This window comes from Rhipicephalus microplus, unplaced genomic scaffold (genome assembly GCF_043290135.1).
Source record: "Rhipicephalus microplus isolate Deutch F79 unplaced genomic scaffold, USDA_Rmic scaffold_12, whole genome shotgun sequence".
Taxonomy (NCBI): Eukaryota; Metazoa; Arthropoda; class Arachnida; order Ixodida; family Ixodidae; genus Rhipicephalus; species Rhipicephalus microplus.
The window spans coordinates 24,829,933-24,846,287 of NW_027464585.1; the positions used below are offsets into that span (position 1 = coordinate 24,829,933).

Genomic DNA, 16,355 nt, shown 5'->3' on the forward strand with positions numbered 1-16,355 from the left:
CCCGCAGTACGCATGCGACGTCGAACAGTGGTGTTCAAAACGTTCAAATCCATGTCTTCGCGTATTGCTGTGGCTGCCAAAAAAGGGTTACGAACAGCAGCTGCAACTATGAGGGCGTCTTCATCGTCTGTGGTAGCTTTAGGGCGGGGTGCGCGTGGTGCATCCTGAATGCGACCTTCATACTTGTAGGCTTGATTTATCCTGTTCACAGTCTTCAGGGGCTTCAGGGGCTTCACGTGCAAATGTCTAATTTTTTCGATAAGCACAATCTTATATCTACAGCCCAATTTGGATTTAGAAAACACCTTTCTACTGAGTTAGCCTTGCTACAACAAAAAGAATTCATTTTAACACAATTTGAAAGCAAGAATCTTGTGCTCGGCCTTTACATTGATTTCAGTAAAGCATTTGATTGTATCCATCATTCCATACTACTTAAAAAACTTGAAACCTATGGTATTCGCGGGCACTGCTTAAACCTCGTGAAGTCGTATCTAGATCATCGCCATCAGTACGTCCAGATTGAGCATTACCGTTCAGACTTAAAACACATCAGCAGAGGCGTTCCTCAAGGTAGTATTCTCGGCCCATTTCTTTTTATAGTTTACATCAATGACCTAGTAAATATCTACAGTGATGCGAAATACGTTATGTACGCTGACGACGCTAGCCTATTTTTTCGTCACCTGAACTTGGTAGCCTTCAGAATAACACCAACACTGCTCTAAGGGCGCTCCAAGAATGGTCAGCAGCAAACGTTTTGCAAATTAATACTAAAAAGACAAAAGCCGTGATTTTCAGACCAAAATCTAAGCAGATAACCTGCAATCACATCACCCTTCTTTACACAAATGAAGCAATAGAAATAGTGAGTAGTGTGAAAATACTGGGAGTTACCTTCACACAAAATATGCTTTGGGATTTACACATCGAATCAGTTTTAGGCAAGCTATCTCGTGTGGTTGGTATGATGGCGCGTCACAGATTGATATTACCTTTTAAAATAAAGCTTCTTGTTTACAATGCGCTCTTTTTTTCTTCCTTGTATTATTGTTTTTTGGTATGGGGTACGACGACATATACAAATCTTGAAAGACTTCATGTACTGCAGAAAAAATTTCTACGGGCGCTTTTCAATGTACCCTACAATTCCCATACTTCAGATTTATTCTTGAAGGGAAATGTCATCCGCGTGTTTACCCTATACAATTACAAGTTAAGTATAGCGTTCAAACGAGAGATAAAAGAAAACCTAAAGTTTTTCCACGAGTTATCTCATCTTGCCAAAAACATCCATTCATACGGCACTCGTTACATAGAACAGTGGAAGGTGGTCACTGCGCGGACAAGCTATTCTATGCAGAAGCTATCATACACGCTGCCAACCCTTTTAAATTCATTTCATAAATTACACATTGAATTGAAAATAACTTCTGCACGAACACTGCGCGAGCATTTCATCAATTCATGCTAACATAGTAAATAGTGTAAAATATTGCTTTTTTTCATTCTTCCTTACTGATGTGTTTTTTTTTAGACATATCTGTATTCCGAATATGTGTTTCTTGTGATTTTTTTTTTCTCTTTATGTGAATGTTTGCCATCGCTGCCTGCACTGTAGGGGTGGCTGCGGGCCTCTGTCAAGTTGCTTGTGCTTTCAAGCAACTTTTACCCGCAGTCTCCTCCATCGCTGATGGAAATAAAAATTATTATTATTATTATTATTATTATTATTATTATTAACTAAAGCGGAAATATACCGCTGGGAATAACTTTTCAGGGAAGATCGACAATTGAGCTCCGTTCATCATCAGGAACCCTAGCCATAATACGATCTGGCGACAGAATGAAAGGCTGCAAAAGATGTTTGGTTGTTTTATATACGGCGTTGCATGCACAACAACTTTGAAGGAAACGAATAGACACGCCCCCATAGATATACAAGTTTTTTGTCTTGTTCTGTTAAAGCACGGATGTTGACACAAATCTCAAAATTCCAGATGCATGGGCTTAGAAAACAAAAATGTGGCTAGCAGACGACGAACAAGTGCATTTATGACGTCATGCGCGTGGTGGAACAATTATTTCGCGGATGGCCCCATGCGCATGCGCAAAGTTTCCAGTGATGACCGTAACGGGGCGCTGACAGTGCCCTCGGCCACGCGTTCGCGTGTTCACCCGAAATGTGCTCACCGCTGAACCTTCTCAAGCACGACAAGGTAGTCGTTCACATACCTGAAGGTGTGAACGACATCAAAATGGGACAGCTCATTCTTCAGGCGTTTGCCAAAGGCTGCCAAGAATATGTCACTGAGGACAGGCGCAACTGCAGAATCGATACAAATTCCAGCTTTGTGGACGTAGGTACCCTCCTGGTGGCTGATTGCAGAGGACTCAAGATATAGAATTTCAAAAGTTCCAAAAAGGTATACACGAAGGTGCCATGCTTGTTTTGGAAATTAACTTCCGCGAATTCATCGATTGCACTCCTGGCAGCATCAAAAAGCGCGACATGTGGAATTGAGAAAAAAGTTCTTCCAAATCATATGAAAAAGCCGTGGACGCCACTGGTAAGCCTTCCTTCAAAGTAGAAACGATTTCCGAAGAACTTCGCACTAAGAAAGAGTCACTACTGTTGAGAGAACCAACTATGCCTTGTAGGTACCTTGACACTACCCTTTGCCAGCTGCCCTTCTCGGACGCAATGAGGCGTAGCGGGTAGTCACACTTGTGCGTCTTGCAAGTGAAAAACATTGCTTGCTTTTACCACTTCTCTGCAGAGCGCATCAAAGTTCATTTCTTTCAACAGTTTTCGTACCATGGTCTTTCGTTTATTTCGACAGAAATGCACCTCCTTTAAGTTTTTGCACACTGCATCTTGTGCCTTGTCCTCGTACATCCGTTCAGAAAGAACCACGAATCCTCCCTCTTTGTCTAACGTTAGAACCATGAAATTCCTTTCATTGAGTGCCTCGACGACGAATCTTAGAGGAGGCCTAGGAACCCGCTGATCACTCACGGTTTTCACCAGGCAGTCTACTCCATCCCCGATGGCCCTCTGCTGGTTTCGCTCTTGTACACGTTGGCGAAATCAATGCACATGGGACAACATTTCAGGACGTGTTGAACGGGGTCGGAAACTGCATTTAGGACCCTTTTTGAGGACTTTCTCTACTGTTGCAGGATTCCTTACGTCTCCCAGGTAAGTGACACTGCTGCCTGTTGCAGCCAATCGTGGTTTTGAAGTAAAGGTTATCCCGACGTTCTGCCACAAGAATTCCGCCAACTGATTCGCCTTCCTTTTGTGCTTTGCGAACTGTTGCTGGCCTCTATCACAACAACAGTCCTCTTGGAGTACTACCCTCAGCCAGTCAAGATAGAATCGCCCTTGTCTCCACGATTCAGACTTCATCAGCTTACAAACTCTTTTGTCGTGGCCCCGGGATGGCTCCAGAGCGCCGAAAAGTACTCTCAATTCAATTGGAACAGGTTTATTCTTTAAGCAGTAGGACACATATTGAGGCATGCAGATGGATTGTGCGATAAGGTTCACGCAAGCCATAGCAGCTCGTTGCTTCTTCAGGTAACAAGGAAAGAGTCCGCAGAACTAGAAATTTGTTGAAGCAATACTTTTTTGCAGACTAGTTGGTTCATACTTGAAAAATTGATTTCCTGCACAAACTTGAAGAAAAACAAGGGAGACAGGAAAGAGTGCAGACTACCATCTGTTTATTGTCGTTTCTTCAAGCCTCTTGAAAGAAATGAACCTTGATGCACTCTGCAGAGAAGTGGTAAAAGCAAGCAATGTGACGCTACAGTCATTTTTCACTTGCAAGACGCACAAGTGTGACTACCCGCTACGCCTCATAGTGTTTGAGAAGGGCAGCTGGCAAAGGGTAAGGTCACGGTACCTACAATGCGCAGTTGGTTCTCTTAACAGCGGAGACCCTTTCTTAGTGCGAAGTCCTTCGGAAATCGTTTCCACTTTGAAGGAACGCTTACCAGTGGCGTCCACGGCTTTTTCAATTGATGTGGAAGAAATTTTTCACTCAATTCCACATGCCACGCTTTTTGATGCTGCCAGGAGTGCAATCAATGAATTCGGGGAAGTTAATTTCTAAAACAAGCATGGTATCTTCGTAAATAACTTTTTGGAACTTCTGAAATTCTACCTTGAGTCCACTGCAATCAGCTACCAGGAGGGTACCTACGTCCAAAAAGCTGGAATTTGTATTGGTTCTGCAGTTGCGCCTGTCCTCAGTGACATATTTTTGGCAGCCTTCGACCAACGCCTGAAGGATGAGCTGTCCCATTTGGATGTCGTTCGCACCTTGAGGTATGTGGACGACCACCTTATCGTGCTTGGAGAGGTACCATGTGAACGTGTACAGGGTGTTGTGAAAGTATGTTCTTGAGGTTTTCAACAGACACTCCAGTGGCCTGAAGTTCACGCACGAAATGCCGGTAGAAAATGAGATCCAGTTTCTGGACCTGCAACTGAGGTTTGCCAAGGAGCACATCTGCTTCATATACAATCCACGATCGAAGAAAGGCTTGTTGCGTTTTGAACCGCGCACTCGAAGTTGATTAAGAAGGGCATTGTGCACAGTAAAATTTTTCACACCCTTATGGGTGTAAAAAGGGTGTTTTGCAGATTTACACCCTTTTTGATTAAAAGTAACACCCTTTTCTTTGCTGGTACACCCTCAGTGAAGGGTGTAACTGGCAAAAGGGTGTTATTATGCCGTTCGTGAGGGTGTTGAAGAACAGAAGGGTGTACACCTATATAATAGTTGGAATAAAAATTGTTCCGTGTAACGTCCCAAAGTTGTCATATAATCATTAGAGACGCTGTACCGAATGGCTCCGAAAATTTGAACCACCTGGGGTTACTTAAGGTGCACCTAAGTCTAACTACACAGGTCTCGCACTCTTTCTCGTCCATTAAAAATGTGGCCGCCGTGAACTGCCGGGATTCGATCCTGCGACTTGCGGGTCAACAGTTCAGCACCATAAGCACCAGACCACCGGCGCTGGAGTGCACGTGCAAGAATCGAGCTGCATCCATGCTTGCAAATAAAATACCACGCATAGCGCAAAGAATGCATGCCTTTCCTAAGATAACAATGTTGTAGGGATGAAAAAAATCAAGGAATTGATTGAGGCATTGACAAATTTTACAGAACACTAAGAATAATTGAGAAAATGTAAAAGAGACTAACTTCTCCTCGCACTGTATTATTCGACATGCTTTGCCGCTTTATATTGTCCACATTATATGTGAATAAATTAATGGGCTACTGTCACGATCTACGGACAGCACATATTCATGTGTAGAAGCAATTTAGAAAAAAAGCTTGAATTTATTACAAAAAAACCCTTGCTCGGTCAAAAGCCGTTCGAGTGCAAGTTGTTTTCACAAGATTATCGAAGACGAGACGTGCTTGGTCGAAAAAGAAAACAATGCACTACCTTCTGCAACAATGCGGGAGCACAGGAAGTGGTTCTTTAGGTGAAGAAATAAAGGTCAGAGAATGGCGCGGTCAGTGCACGCAGCGCCTTTGCGAAGCGAAGGGGAGAAGGATACGAGAGGAGGGAGAGACACGCCTCTCGCCCCCGCACACACACACACACACACACACACACACATATATATATATATATATATATATATATATATATATATATATATATATATATATATATATATATATGTGTGTGTGTGTGTGTGTGTGTGTGTGTGTGTGTGTGTGTGTGTGTGTGTGTGTTGGGACACTGCAACCCACGTTGTAAAATTTGTATTTGCTATCTACTCTGACATCCCATCGGGGGGGGGGGGGGGTATGAGGTGATCAGCAGGGGGCACTGCAACCCCCGTCGAGTAAAAAAAACATACGTCGAGTTACAGTGCCACCTCTCTATTTCTCTATGTACCTATAGGGATTTACATTGCCCCCTAAGTGACCAAGGGCCGCCCCCGCCCCCCTTCCCCCGTGGTGGGCACGCCTATGCATAGGCACCATCAATCATTGCAATAAAATTTTGTGTGTAAATGTGTGCGTCAACAATAGTACATTTCGAATTCAAGAACATGAGTGTTTTAGGTGATTATTACCGCTGTTGTTCATTTGTTAAAAATGCATTGTACCTGCAAGCGTTTCAAACTTCGCGCGCGCGCGCTAAAGTCATACGTCAACTTTGTTTTTTTGTGAAGATAAAATTATTTTGCCTCTTTCGTTTTTATGTTATACATATTTCCGTTCACTTGTCATACTTAAACGCTTTACTAAAGCATTTTATTGCACCATTGTACGTCTGCGGAGCTGTAACCGGAGCTGTAATACATGTTTGGGCGTGCTGGTCGGGCCTGCAGCTTGTCGGTTCTGCATCGTTTTTTCTCGTTTTTTTGAGGTGTGCTTGCGCGCTGCGTTCGTGTTTTGTGTTCTACCGGTGCTGCCTATTACGAAGATGAACTCTACTCAAGCGAGGACGTGTGGCGTCGCATTTTGGAACACTCCTCAGGTACGTACCACATTCCTGCTGTCGGCGCTTTGTCAACACCGAGAAGAGCGTGATAACGACGCCACGCTACTTGTTTTCGTTACATGTGGGCGATAAGTGAAGTTTTTTAACGTAGCGAACCTGTTTGTGTGTGTCGTTTCATCAGGATGAAGGCGTTTTGGGGGGAAGTCAAGCGTGGGCGAGCTTTTTCTTTCGATTCAAGCATGCTTCGGTGTGTGAAGCACATGGCGCGTGCGTGCGCAGTGGGAATTTGGCGGCAGGTTTGTGCGAGTTGTGACGGCGCTCGCCTCTGTCGGCAGTGGTGTTGGCAGGGAGCCCTGCTCGCGATGGACCAATATTTTGGTTAAATAATTGTTGGGCGAAGACGGCGTTTGTTAGCTGTAAGCGTTGATTACGCCTAGGGCACGTATGTTTGGATCTCCTAATTTGAGGATTTTTTTTTTTTGCATGCCTGTTCATATTGTGTGCTACAGGAGTCAACGGGTTCATATGTTGTACGTCCAAAGCAGTTTGAAAAGTTTCATATGTTGTACGCCCTTTTTTTAAACTGCTATCAGAAATTGCTGCGGGTAGCCGTACGTATGCCGGTGTATGCATCCACGCCGGCATGCATCTTTGAACTACCGTGTTATTCGAGTTCGCGTGCAGCATGCTGCCTCGTCTTAGGTACGGCTCGCAAGGCTTGCACGTATGTACGCTTAGGTGTTTATGCAGCCCGTTTAGTCAAATCGGAGCTTACGTTATACATTCGCAACATAGGTTGTCTGATGCGTTCGAAACCCATGAATTTTGAGCCGTTCGTTAAACTTGAACTGTATTTCTGAACAAAATTTTCATGGCTTATTGGGGCCGAATAACTGTAGCTTAACTGTGCGAGCCCTAATTCGATCAGTAGTTCATGCGGTAGAGCACATTTTATTTTATTCAGCTTGTTTTCGCCATGCTTAGATTTCATTATTTTGTGGTGGTTTAATAAATATTGTATGTGCCTCGCCCAAACTTTGTGTTCAAACTTTGCTAAGCAATTTTACTGATTGATATGTGGGGTTTAACGTCCCAAAACCACCATATGATTATGAGAGACGCCGTAGTGGAGGGCTCCGGAAATTTCGACCACCTGGGGTACTTTAACGTGCACCCAAATCTGAGCACACGGGCCTACAACATTTCCGCCTCCATCGGAAATGCAGCCGCCGCAGCCGGGATTCGAACCCGCGACCTGCGGGTTAGCAGCCGAGTACCTTAGCCACTAGACCACCGCGGCGGGGCTAAGCAATTTTACTTGTACGAACAGTAAGAATAGTTTAGACCATCACCTCCAATGGCATTTAATAACAGATTACAAGCTTATGCCGATCTGGTCAGAAACACACATGAAAACATTGAAAAAACCACACACTGGCCACGAAAAAAAGCACAGTCTTTGTCACTTGTGAATAGGGCTTTTGTGTGTGTGGGGGGGGGGGGGGGCAAAACGTCATGCTTTCAATTAGGGTCAGCATGTTGTTTTGTCTTCACATCAGATGACAAGCTTCAGTAAATTCTATAGGCATGCGCTACACTTATAGAAGGGATCTGTGGTGTTTGGAGAAACGAATATATCATTTAACGCTCAAAACTTGCAATAATGTTATACATCATAGTATGCATACATAAGGCATGCACGTGTTGCTGTGAAAATGGAAAATTGGACAGTATGTTCATCTGACAATCGTGAATATAGACTGCATGTTTCCAAGCTGTTGGCATTGACGCAATTACACAACTTCAGAAATCAGTCTCGTCAAACGTTTATTGTGTATTGCTAAATCGTGACCCATGCCTTCCAGTATTTTCGTTACTAGAGATCGTTGCAGAAGCTTGCATGCTTTATTGGGATGGTATTTAGCTCAAGATGGGTGCGTTGTATTAGCATTTCCACATTCTTTCCCATTATTTATTAGACAGCCTGTAATGAGGGGTATGTTAGGGATGAGTGAGGGGCACTGCCTTTTTAGCCACCTGGAATCATTGAATTAACAGCCATAATTTAGCAGTTGACAATAGTAATTTAGTGAAACCGATTTTATATGTTATCGGCATAATCGTCCTAATGTAGGCAGCCGAAAGAAAGTTACATTAGTTGTGTTCAAACTAAAATTCGTAATATAACTTTATGTGTTACCTCCAATGGATACTTGATCAAAGCGCATACGGTCATGAACGCGCTGCCCTATTAATGAATTGGCATCTATACGCACTATGCCAGAGCGCTATTCAAGTATGTTTTGAGACACATCTGTCATGTGAAAAATGCATATTCTTTCGTAAGGTTGCAGCTATGTTCGCCAGAAACATTGAGGATGTTTTTGTTGTAGCATGTCTAGTTTTCGTACATCCTACTCTTTTAAAACACAACGTTCCAGATCATTCTAAATTGAGTTTCAAATTCTGCTTCGCTAACAGACACATCAGTAAATTGTTTTTTGTTTCTCTCGCAGTCTATACATGCTCGTCGTAGGAAGAGAGTGTGGGAGACGTCTGGACTAGCCCATCATCAAGGCTGGCTCGTGGAAAATTTGACTGCTGGTGCACATCAGTGGCGCATGGCTTCTGTTTCTTCTGAAAAGCGAGCTGCAGAAAGCCACCTGGTAGCTGTATTCAAGGAGCACAAAGGTTCAGGGTGTTCAATGTTAACCCTTTTGTTTTTCCTTAAAAGAGAAGTCAGCACTGTAAGTTATGTATGTAAAGCCACTTCTGCTGATAGCTATGTATCCAGGAGGATGTAATGTGAGACAATAATTATCGCTGTCAGCGGTGCCATTAGGTTTTATTAATCAACTTAATAGTGACCACAGCAGGAGATCATGTATGTGTTAAATATTTGAGCCAGTCACATTTCTACATATTATCACTTGTAAGAATTCTAGCATGCCTGTGCTCAAATATCCTGCTAGAAATTTAGTTACGGCTTGCATTATTATGTGTACAGGACAGTGAGCACTAGCACAGACTCTGATTTCATGCATTTAATGTGACCGTCGGTGGAAGGCATGGGCAAACATTAAAATGGTTACTCTTGCTATTCGCTGGCGATAGCAAGAACCGACTGCTCGTTCCGCTATGGAGTGATATTTTGCTGAACCTCACTGCCTTGCATGCGTAATCATGAAAAGCAAAATTAAACTTTCAAACGGGATATCTAGGAGCATAAACATAATCAAAAAAGTTTTCCAAGTGGGACTGTGTAGAAACACGACTGCTTCCAACTTTTTAATGCAAACATACCTGCTTATTTGCGTTTAAAATTTCAATATCTTTGGTTGATAGGCCAGATGACAGCATTATTTTATTACTTTGTATCCCCCTGGACACAATCTGCCAAGGTGTTTTTCTGTTCTTAAGGCTAAAATTCAATGTAACTAGGCAGTGCATTTAAGAATGTGTCAGGGCTGCTTACTGAGCTCTTTATTGGATATTTTGTTTTTTCCAAGATCTACTGAGTGTGTTGCTCGCCAGACTTGCATGTGATGTTAATTGATGCCTTATGTGCAATCGGCCATTTAAAAACACTTTTTGTGTTGTGATAAAAAGTAGCACATTAATGATTTTATCTTCAGTGTAACCTTCACTGAATATTCTATTTTAATATATTTTTGTCACTGTAGTTATTTCATTGCCTTTGGGAAGTTCAATTCATAAGTACAATCAAGTGTTTTCCCACCGTCATACTTCATCGTACCTAACTTTGCCAATACCAAACCATGTCGGATATATTACAGTGATACATACTCATGTTTAACATTGTTAATGATAACTGATAGAAGGCATACTAGAATATTGTAACGTGAGTCCTTGGATCGGGGGGTTGAATGGTGAATTTTTTCAACTACATAGTAATATCTGCTTGCTTTATTTCATGTCAAGTGTGATGAGAATAATATTTACCGAGGTTAACGTGTTAAAACCACGATATAATTATCAGGGACACTGGAGTAGAGGGTTTCAGATATTTTGACCACCTGGGGTTCTTTAAATGCATCTATGTCTAAGCAGACAGGTGTCATGCATTTCCTCCTTAATCGAAATTGCAGCCACCACAGCCATGGTTTGATTTTGTGGCCTTCAGTTTAGCAGTCAAGGGTTACTTGAAGCGTATATTAGTTGTGGGCTGTGGTCTTGCTTCCATGATGCATCTTAAGTACAGCAGTTTGGTGCCAACCAGGCATCTCCACTAGTGCACTGGTGTTGTGTTTTTGCATTCATAATTTACTGCAATATTTAACTATTTTATCAAGATGCATTTCTGAGCAGCTCTGCGAATTGTGTGCTGGTGCTTATTACATTCCTTATCTTTTGCAAGAAGTAATGATTGTTGCATGTATTCTGAGTTAGATATGAACTTACGAATTTTCCTTCTTTTATACTCTGTAAGAGTGTAAAGCCCAACAAGTCACTCTAATATACTTTGCACATTGTACATCAGATGGCTAAATTGTGTGTGCAGAGCTTATATAAATAGCCCATAGTGTTTCGAATGCCTTGAAAACTGCCTTAGGATCAGAAAAAACTGTTGTGAAGAGTGGGATAGTCTGGGTGAACAGTGGAAGTTCCTCAGATAGGCTGGCTGATGTTTCGATAGGAGGACTTATGTTCGTCAAAAGTGCCTTTTCTTCTCATCCTTGGCATGTTAGCTTTAAGGGGGTTAGTAGGGACGTCATCTCCTGGTGGTGGTGCGTGTCTTTGTTGGCAATTGCCCTCGGAAAAGAAAAAAAAACTAGAAAGCAAACAAGGGCAGCCCTCACCTAATTTCAAGTTGACTGGTAGCAATTCACAATGTTCTCGGAGGGTAGAGAAAAAAATGGAAGCAAAAAAGAGGAAACACGCAAAGTAGGAGCGGTGTGCTGCCGCTACAGACGCGAAAAAAGCAAAGAGCTTGAAAGTTCGAAGCCAGCAGACGGGGCCCCCGCGTTAGGCCATCACAAAGGGTTGCCAACGATAAAGGCCTATGCTGTTCTCGAACATCTATGAATGGGACTCGTAAGAAAGCGGTTACGAAAAGGCGCGAGAGAGAAGCAGGCGGCTACCTTTAAATGCTAAGATTTCAAAGGTAAGTGACACCAGATGTGTTCGGAAGAGAATGTGTTTAATAGGGAAAGTCATTGGTTAAAATCTGCTTTCACTATCCCCGTAGGTGGCCCGCTCAACAGAATTGCCTCAAGAATTTGGCGGCATGTTGGCAGAGAAAGAGAGAAATTCAGAATGCAAAGGAAATAAGCATTAACGAGAGAAACGCAGAAAGAAAGGAAAAAATTTAAAAAGGCGGGTTGGAGGTAGATGACACTCTAGCGTTAACAGTCGAGGAAAGGAAAAAAGACGCAGAGAAATTTGTGGCTTGGCAATGACTTAATGGTGCACGGTACTAGTTTTTTTTGAAGCGACAAAAGAAGAAAGAAAGCTGTAGTTGAAAAGTTCTGGCAAATAAAAACTTCGTAGTTGTGTGTATATAGACACATGTATATCTATATTTATAATTAAAAAAATTTTTGAGAGAACATCAATAGTACAACTTGTAATCTAGGAGCAATTCCATGTAATACCGGTTATGTCTATTTGAAGGTTGAACCTTTCTAATTTCTAAATGCTGTCGTAATTATGCTATGGCTTTCAGCGATTCCGAATGGCGTCGTGCTACATTGATTCGTGATCGGTGTAGGGGCTTACATTTGTGTATCAATTATCATTCCATGTATTTCCTCTCTCATGGTGAGCAGAAATTTGTAGAACATAAAGCTTTGCTTGGTCGAAATTGTGGCCCTGTTGGTTGAAGTGACTGGCTACTGCTTTTGGTAAATTGTGTTTTGTGTCTGCACAGTGGCCGTTCAGTCTTACGTGAATTGGCTGCCCAGTTTTGCCTATATATTGTCTGCAGGTGGTGCACTTAAGACAGTATATTAGGTTGTTCGAAGTGCAGATGAAGATCGATGGGACCTTGTGAATGTAGTCAAATTCTGTGCTTTTTAAGTTGTTAGCCAGCTATATATTTTTACTGGTGGAGCATCTGGGCCGGCCACAGGGACCAGACGTCCTAGTGTTTGCTTTAAGTTTTGCGGGAATAGGAATGCGTGGCACGTGGCATTTGCAACGCTAACTTAAAGACATGCTTGTTCATGCAAACTTAGACTAGGACGTCTGATCCCTGTGGCCGGCCCAAGTGCTCACCCTGCAAATATATACAGCCAGCTACCAACATAAAAAGCACAGCATCTGACTACATTCACAAGGTCACATAGAGCTTCACCTGCACTTTTATACAACCTAATATACTTTTCTGAGTGTGCCAGTTGTAGAAAACAATATATAGGCGAAAGTGGGCCGCCAATTCACGTAAGACTGAACGGCCACCGTGCAGACAAGCACAATTAACCGAAAGTAGTAGCCGGTCACTTCTACCAACAGGACCACACTTTCTAAAAAGCAAAGCTTTATGTTCTACAAAATAATTGCCGGTCATCACGAGAGAATAAATACATGAAATCATAATTTATACACAAACTTATGTCCCTACACCCATCAGGAATCATTGTTGCACGTGGTAATTTGGAATCGCTGAAAGCCATTGCATAATTGCGGCCATATTTAGGGACTAGAAACGTTCAACCTTAAAATAGACACAACTGGTATTACATGGAAACACTCCTAACCTACATATTGTAATAATAATATTCACTCTAAATTTTTAAAACATTAATTATAGATATACATGTGTCTATATACACACAACTACGAAGTTTTTATTTTCGAAAACCTTTCAACCACAGCTTTCTTTCCTCTTTTGTCGCTTCAAAAAACACTCCTACTGTGCACCATTAAGTCATTGCCAAGCCACAAATTTCTCTGCGTCTCTTTTTCCTTTCCTCGTTTGTTAACGCTAGCGTGTCGCCTACCACCAATCCTCCTTTTTTTTTTCATTTTTTCTTTTCTTTTGTGTTTCTCTTGTAGTTGCTTATTCCCTTTGCATTCCGAACTTGCCTATTTCTCTGCCAACATGCCGCCAAATTCTTGAGGCAATTCTGTTGAGCGGGACACCTATGGGGATAGTGAAAGCATATTTTAACCAATGACCTTCCTCAATAAACACGTGGTCTTCCAAACACATCTGGTGTCGCTTACCTTTGAAATCTTGGCATTTAAAAGTAGCCACCTGCTTCTCTCTTGCGCCTTTTTGTAACCTCTTTTTTATGAGTCCCATTCATAGATGTTCGAGAACAGCATAGGCCAATATCGTCAGCAACCCTTCGTGATGGCCAAACGCGGGAACTGTCTGCTGGCTTCGAACTTTCAAGCTCTTTGCTTTTTTCGTGTCTGTAGCGGCCACCCATTGGCAGCACACTGCTCCTACTTTGGGTGTTTCCTTTTTTTTTCTTTTTTTTTTCTCCACCCTCTGAGAACATTCTGAATCACTACCACCCAACTTGAAATGAAGCAAGGACTGCACTCCTCTGCTTTATTTTATTTTTTTTTTCAGGCTACGATTGCGAACAGGGACACATGCCACCACCAGGAGATGACGTCTTTACTAACCCCCTTGAAACTAATATGCCAAGGATGAGAAGGCTAGGCACCATTGACGAAGATAGGTTCTCCTATCGAAACTTTGGTCAGCCTATCTGAGGCATTTCCACCTGTCGGCTCTCATTTTGATTTTGTTATGAAGAGTGTGTTTTTGAGAAATGGATGCTGTCTCTATTACCTAGAAAGATGCTGAAAAATAAAACTTGCTATTTTAATATGTGGTGAAGCTTCATGGGGTGCGGGCTGATCTGTTAATCATTTTTCTTCAGCCACTCACCTTACCTGTTCGAATATTGGCGGTAAAATGCTCTAACTGTAGTATGTATGAAATATAATAAATGTGTTTGCTTCCAGTTGAGAGAAAAGCTGTGTTGTGGTACATGTACTTGACATTTATCTTACGCCAATATATGTCTACTTTTAGGAAGTGGGAAAAGATATTTATCAATAAGTGGAAACGATGTCTGCCAAAGCAGCTCTGTTATTTTTGTATAATCAGAAAGTTTGAAATGAACTAGGTGAGGCTGAACTCGCATGGTTTCGCGATACCAAGTGTAACTGCAAAGTAAGTTGCTGAATTATGTATATGTCTGCATCCTGCATGGGAAGTGTGCACTGTTACGGGTAATAATGTTTTTTTAATATAATGTGTTCGTGTGTCTACACAAACGTATGCATACCAAGCACCTTTGCTGTATCGACTCACTGAGCCACCAATTGATATACCCCAGATGTTTATGCTATTTAACACTAAATATTTGTAATTAATTGTATAACTATAGAAGGCAGTCTAAATTTCTATAGTCGGCTTTACAAAGAAGGCTTTGAGGAATATCGTTGCATTTCAGTAAGCTTGCTTATACGCACACACACACACACACACATTTTTTCATCCACTTTTCTTTATTCTTTTTTCTTATTTACATTCTATAGGTTCTAATAACTTCCCCTGTACATTCCTTGGCATTACTGTCTGTTAGATCTCATTAATATATATATATATATATATATATATATATATATATATATATATATATATATATATATATATATATATATATATATATATATATATATAATGAGATCAAACAGACAATATTGCCAAGGAAAGTATAGGGGAAGTTATTAGACCGAATTGTAATGTAAATGTGAAGAAATGTGGGTGTAAAGATAACTTGCCATGGACAGGAACCGAACCTGTGACCTTTGAATAACGCGTTACTGGAAGGTCGCACACCCTTTCAACACCCTCTTAAAGGGTGTTAGCTGAACACCCTACACGAAGGGTGTTCAGCAAAATGTTAGGGTGTTCAACACCCTTCTAAGTAGGGTGTAACTGAAAACACCCATAGGGTGTTCCTCTGGCGACAAGCCAGTTTACACCCTTAAGGGTGTAAAAAAATTTACTGTGTGTTGTCAGCTTGTGCGGCAGCCCTCGACAAGTCTTGCCCTCATCTGATGTTTGAAAGCTTCAAAAACCAGGTAGTTCGTCTGGGCGCGGCTTGATACCCGGCACAGATTGTAGCTAGTGCTTGCGGAAGCCTTCTTAAAATATACAAGGGCAGGGGTCCAAGCGTCGAAGAAAGGGAGAGGAGGCCTATTTATGTTATGCCGTACTTACATAGTGTTTCCCAAAATGTAAAAAGGCGGCTAATAAGTGCGGTGTTGATGTAATGTTTTGAGCGCCTATAAAGTTGGTCAGATCTGTTTATTACTCACTAAACAGAAGAAGGAAAAATTCACAAAAAAGCATGCAAACGCGTTCATTAGGTGTGTGTTTCCTGTTGTATATCTCATCCCTTTGTCGTGTGAGAGGGTGCACATAGGGCAGACTGGGCGTTGCCGCAACGAACGCTGGCGTGAGCACAGTCTGGCCGTAAAAGGAAAGAATGGTGGTCATTTACATTTCCACTGTAGGACATGCGGATGCACCCCCCGGTTTGAGAGTACGTCAGTCATGGCTAGGGCAAGTGAAAGGAGCGAAAGGGAGAATATCGAAGCGTACTTTATCAGGCAATATAATGACAAGTGCATAAGCATGCCTTCATTTTTACCTTCGGACAGGGAAATGGTCTGCCTACATGGTCATGTGTAATCTTGTGGGTAACGCCTTGCATTGTGTTCTCTTCCATTTCTCCTCTTTTGTTCTGTTCATGAGTGTTTCTGTTTTATTTCCCATGCGACGCTACGTAATGTTTTGTAAGGTTTTATGTTTGTTATATTATTTTTACTCTCTCGGCGTACTGCTTCTTAGGGTTTGCTCACTTGGGGCTGCTGGG

General features: G+C 42.0%; 1 long non-coding RNA gene across 1 annotated transcript; it reads left to right on the top strand.

Moving 5' to 3' along the window:
• Positions 1-6,052: 6,052 nt before the first annotated feature.
• LOC142783803 (uncharacterized) lies at positions 6,053-14,441 on the top strand. Its single transcript, XR_012888465.1, has 2 exons — positions 6,053-6,522; positions 9,003-14,441. It is a non-coding gene; the product is annotated as an uncharacterized LOC142783803 (long non-coding RNA).
• The last annotated feature ends 1,914 nt before the right edge of the window (positions 14,442-16,355 follow it).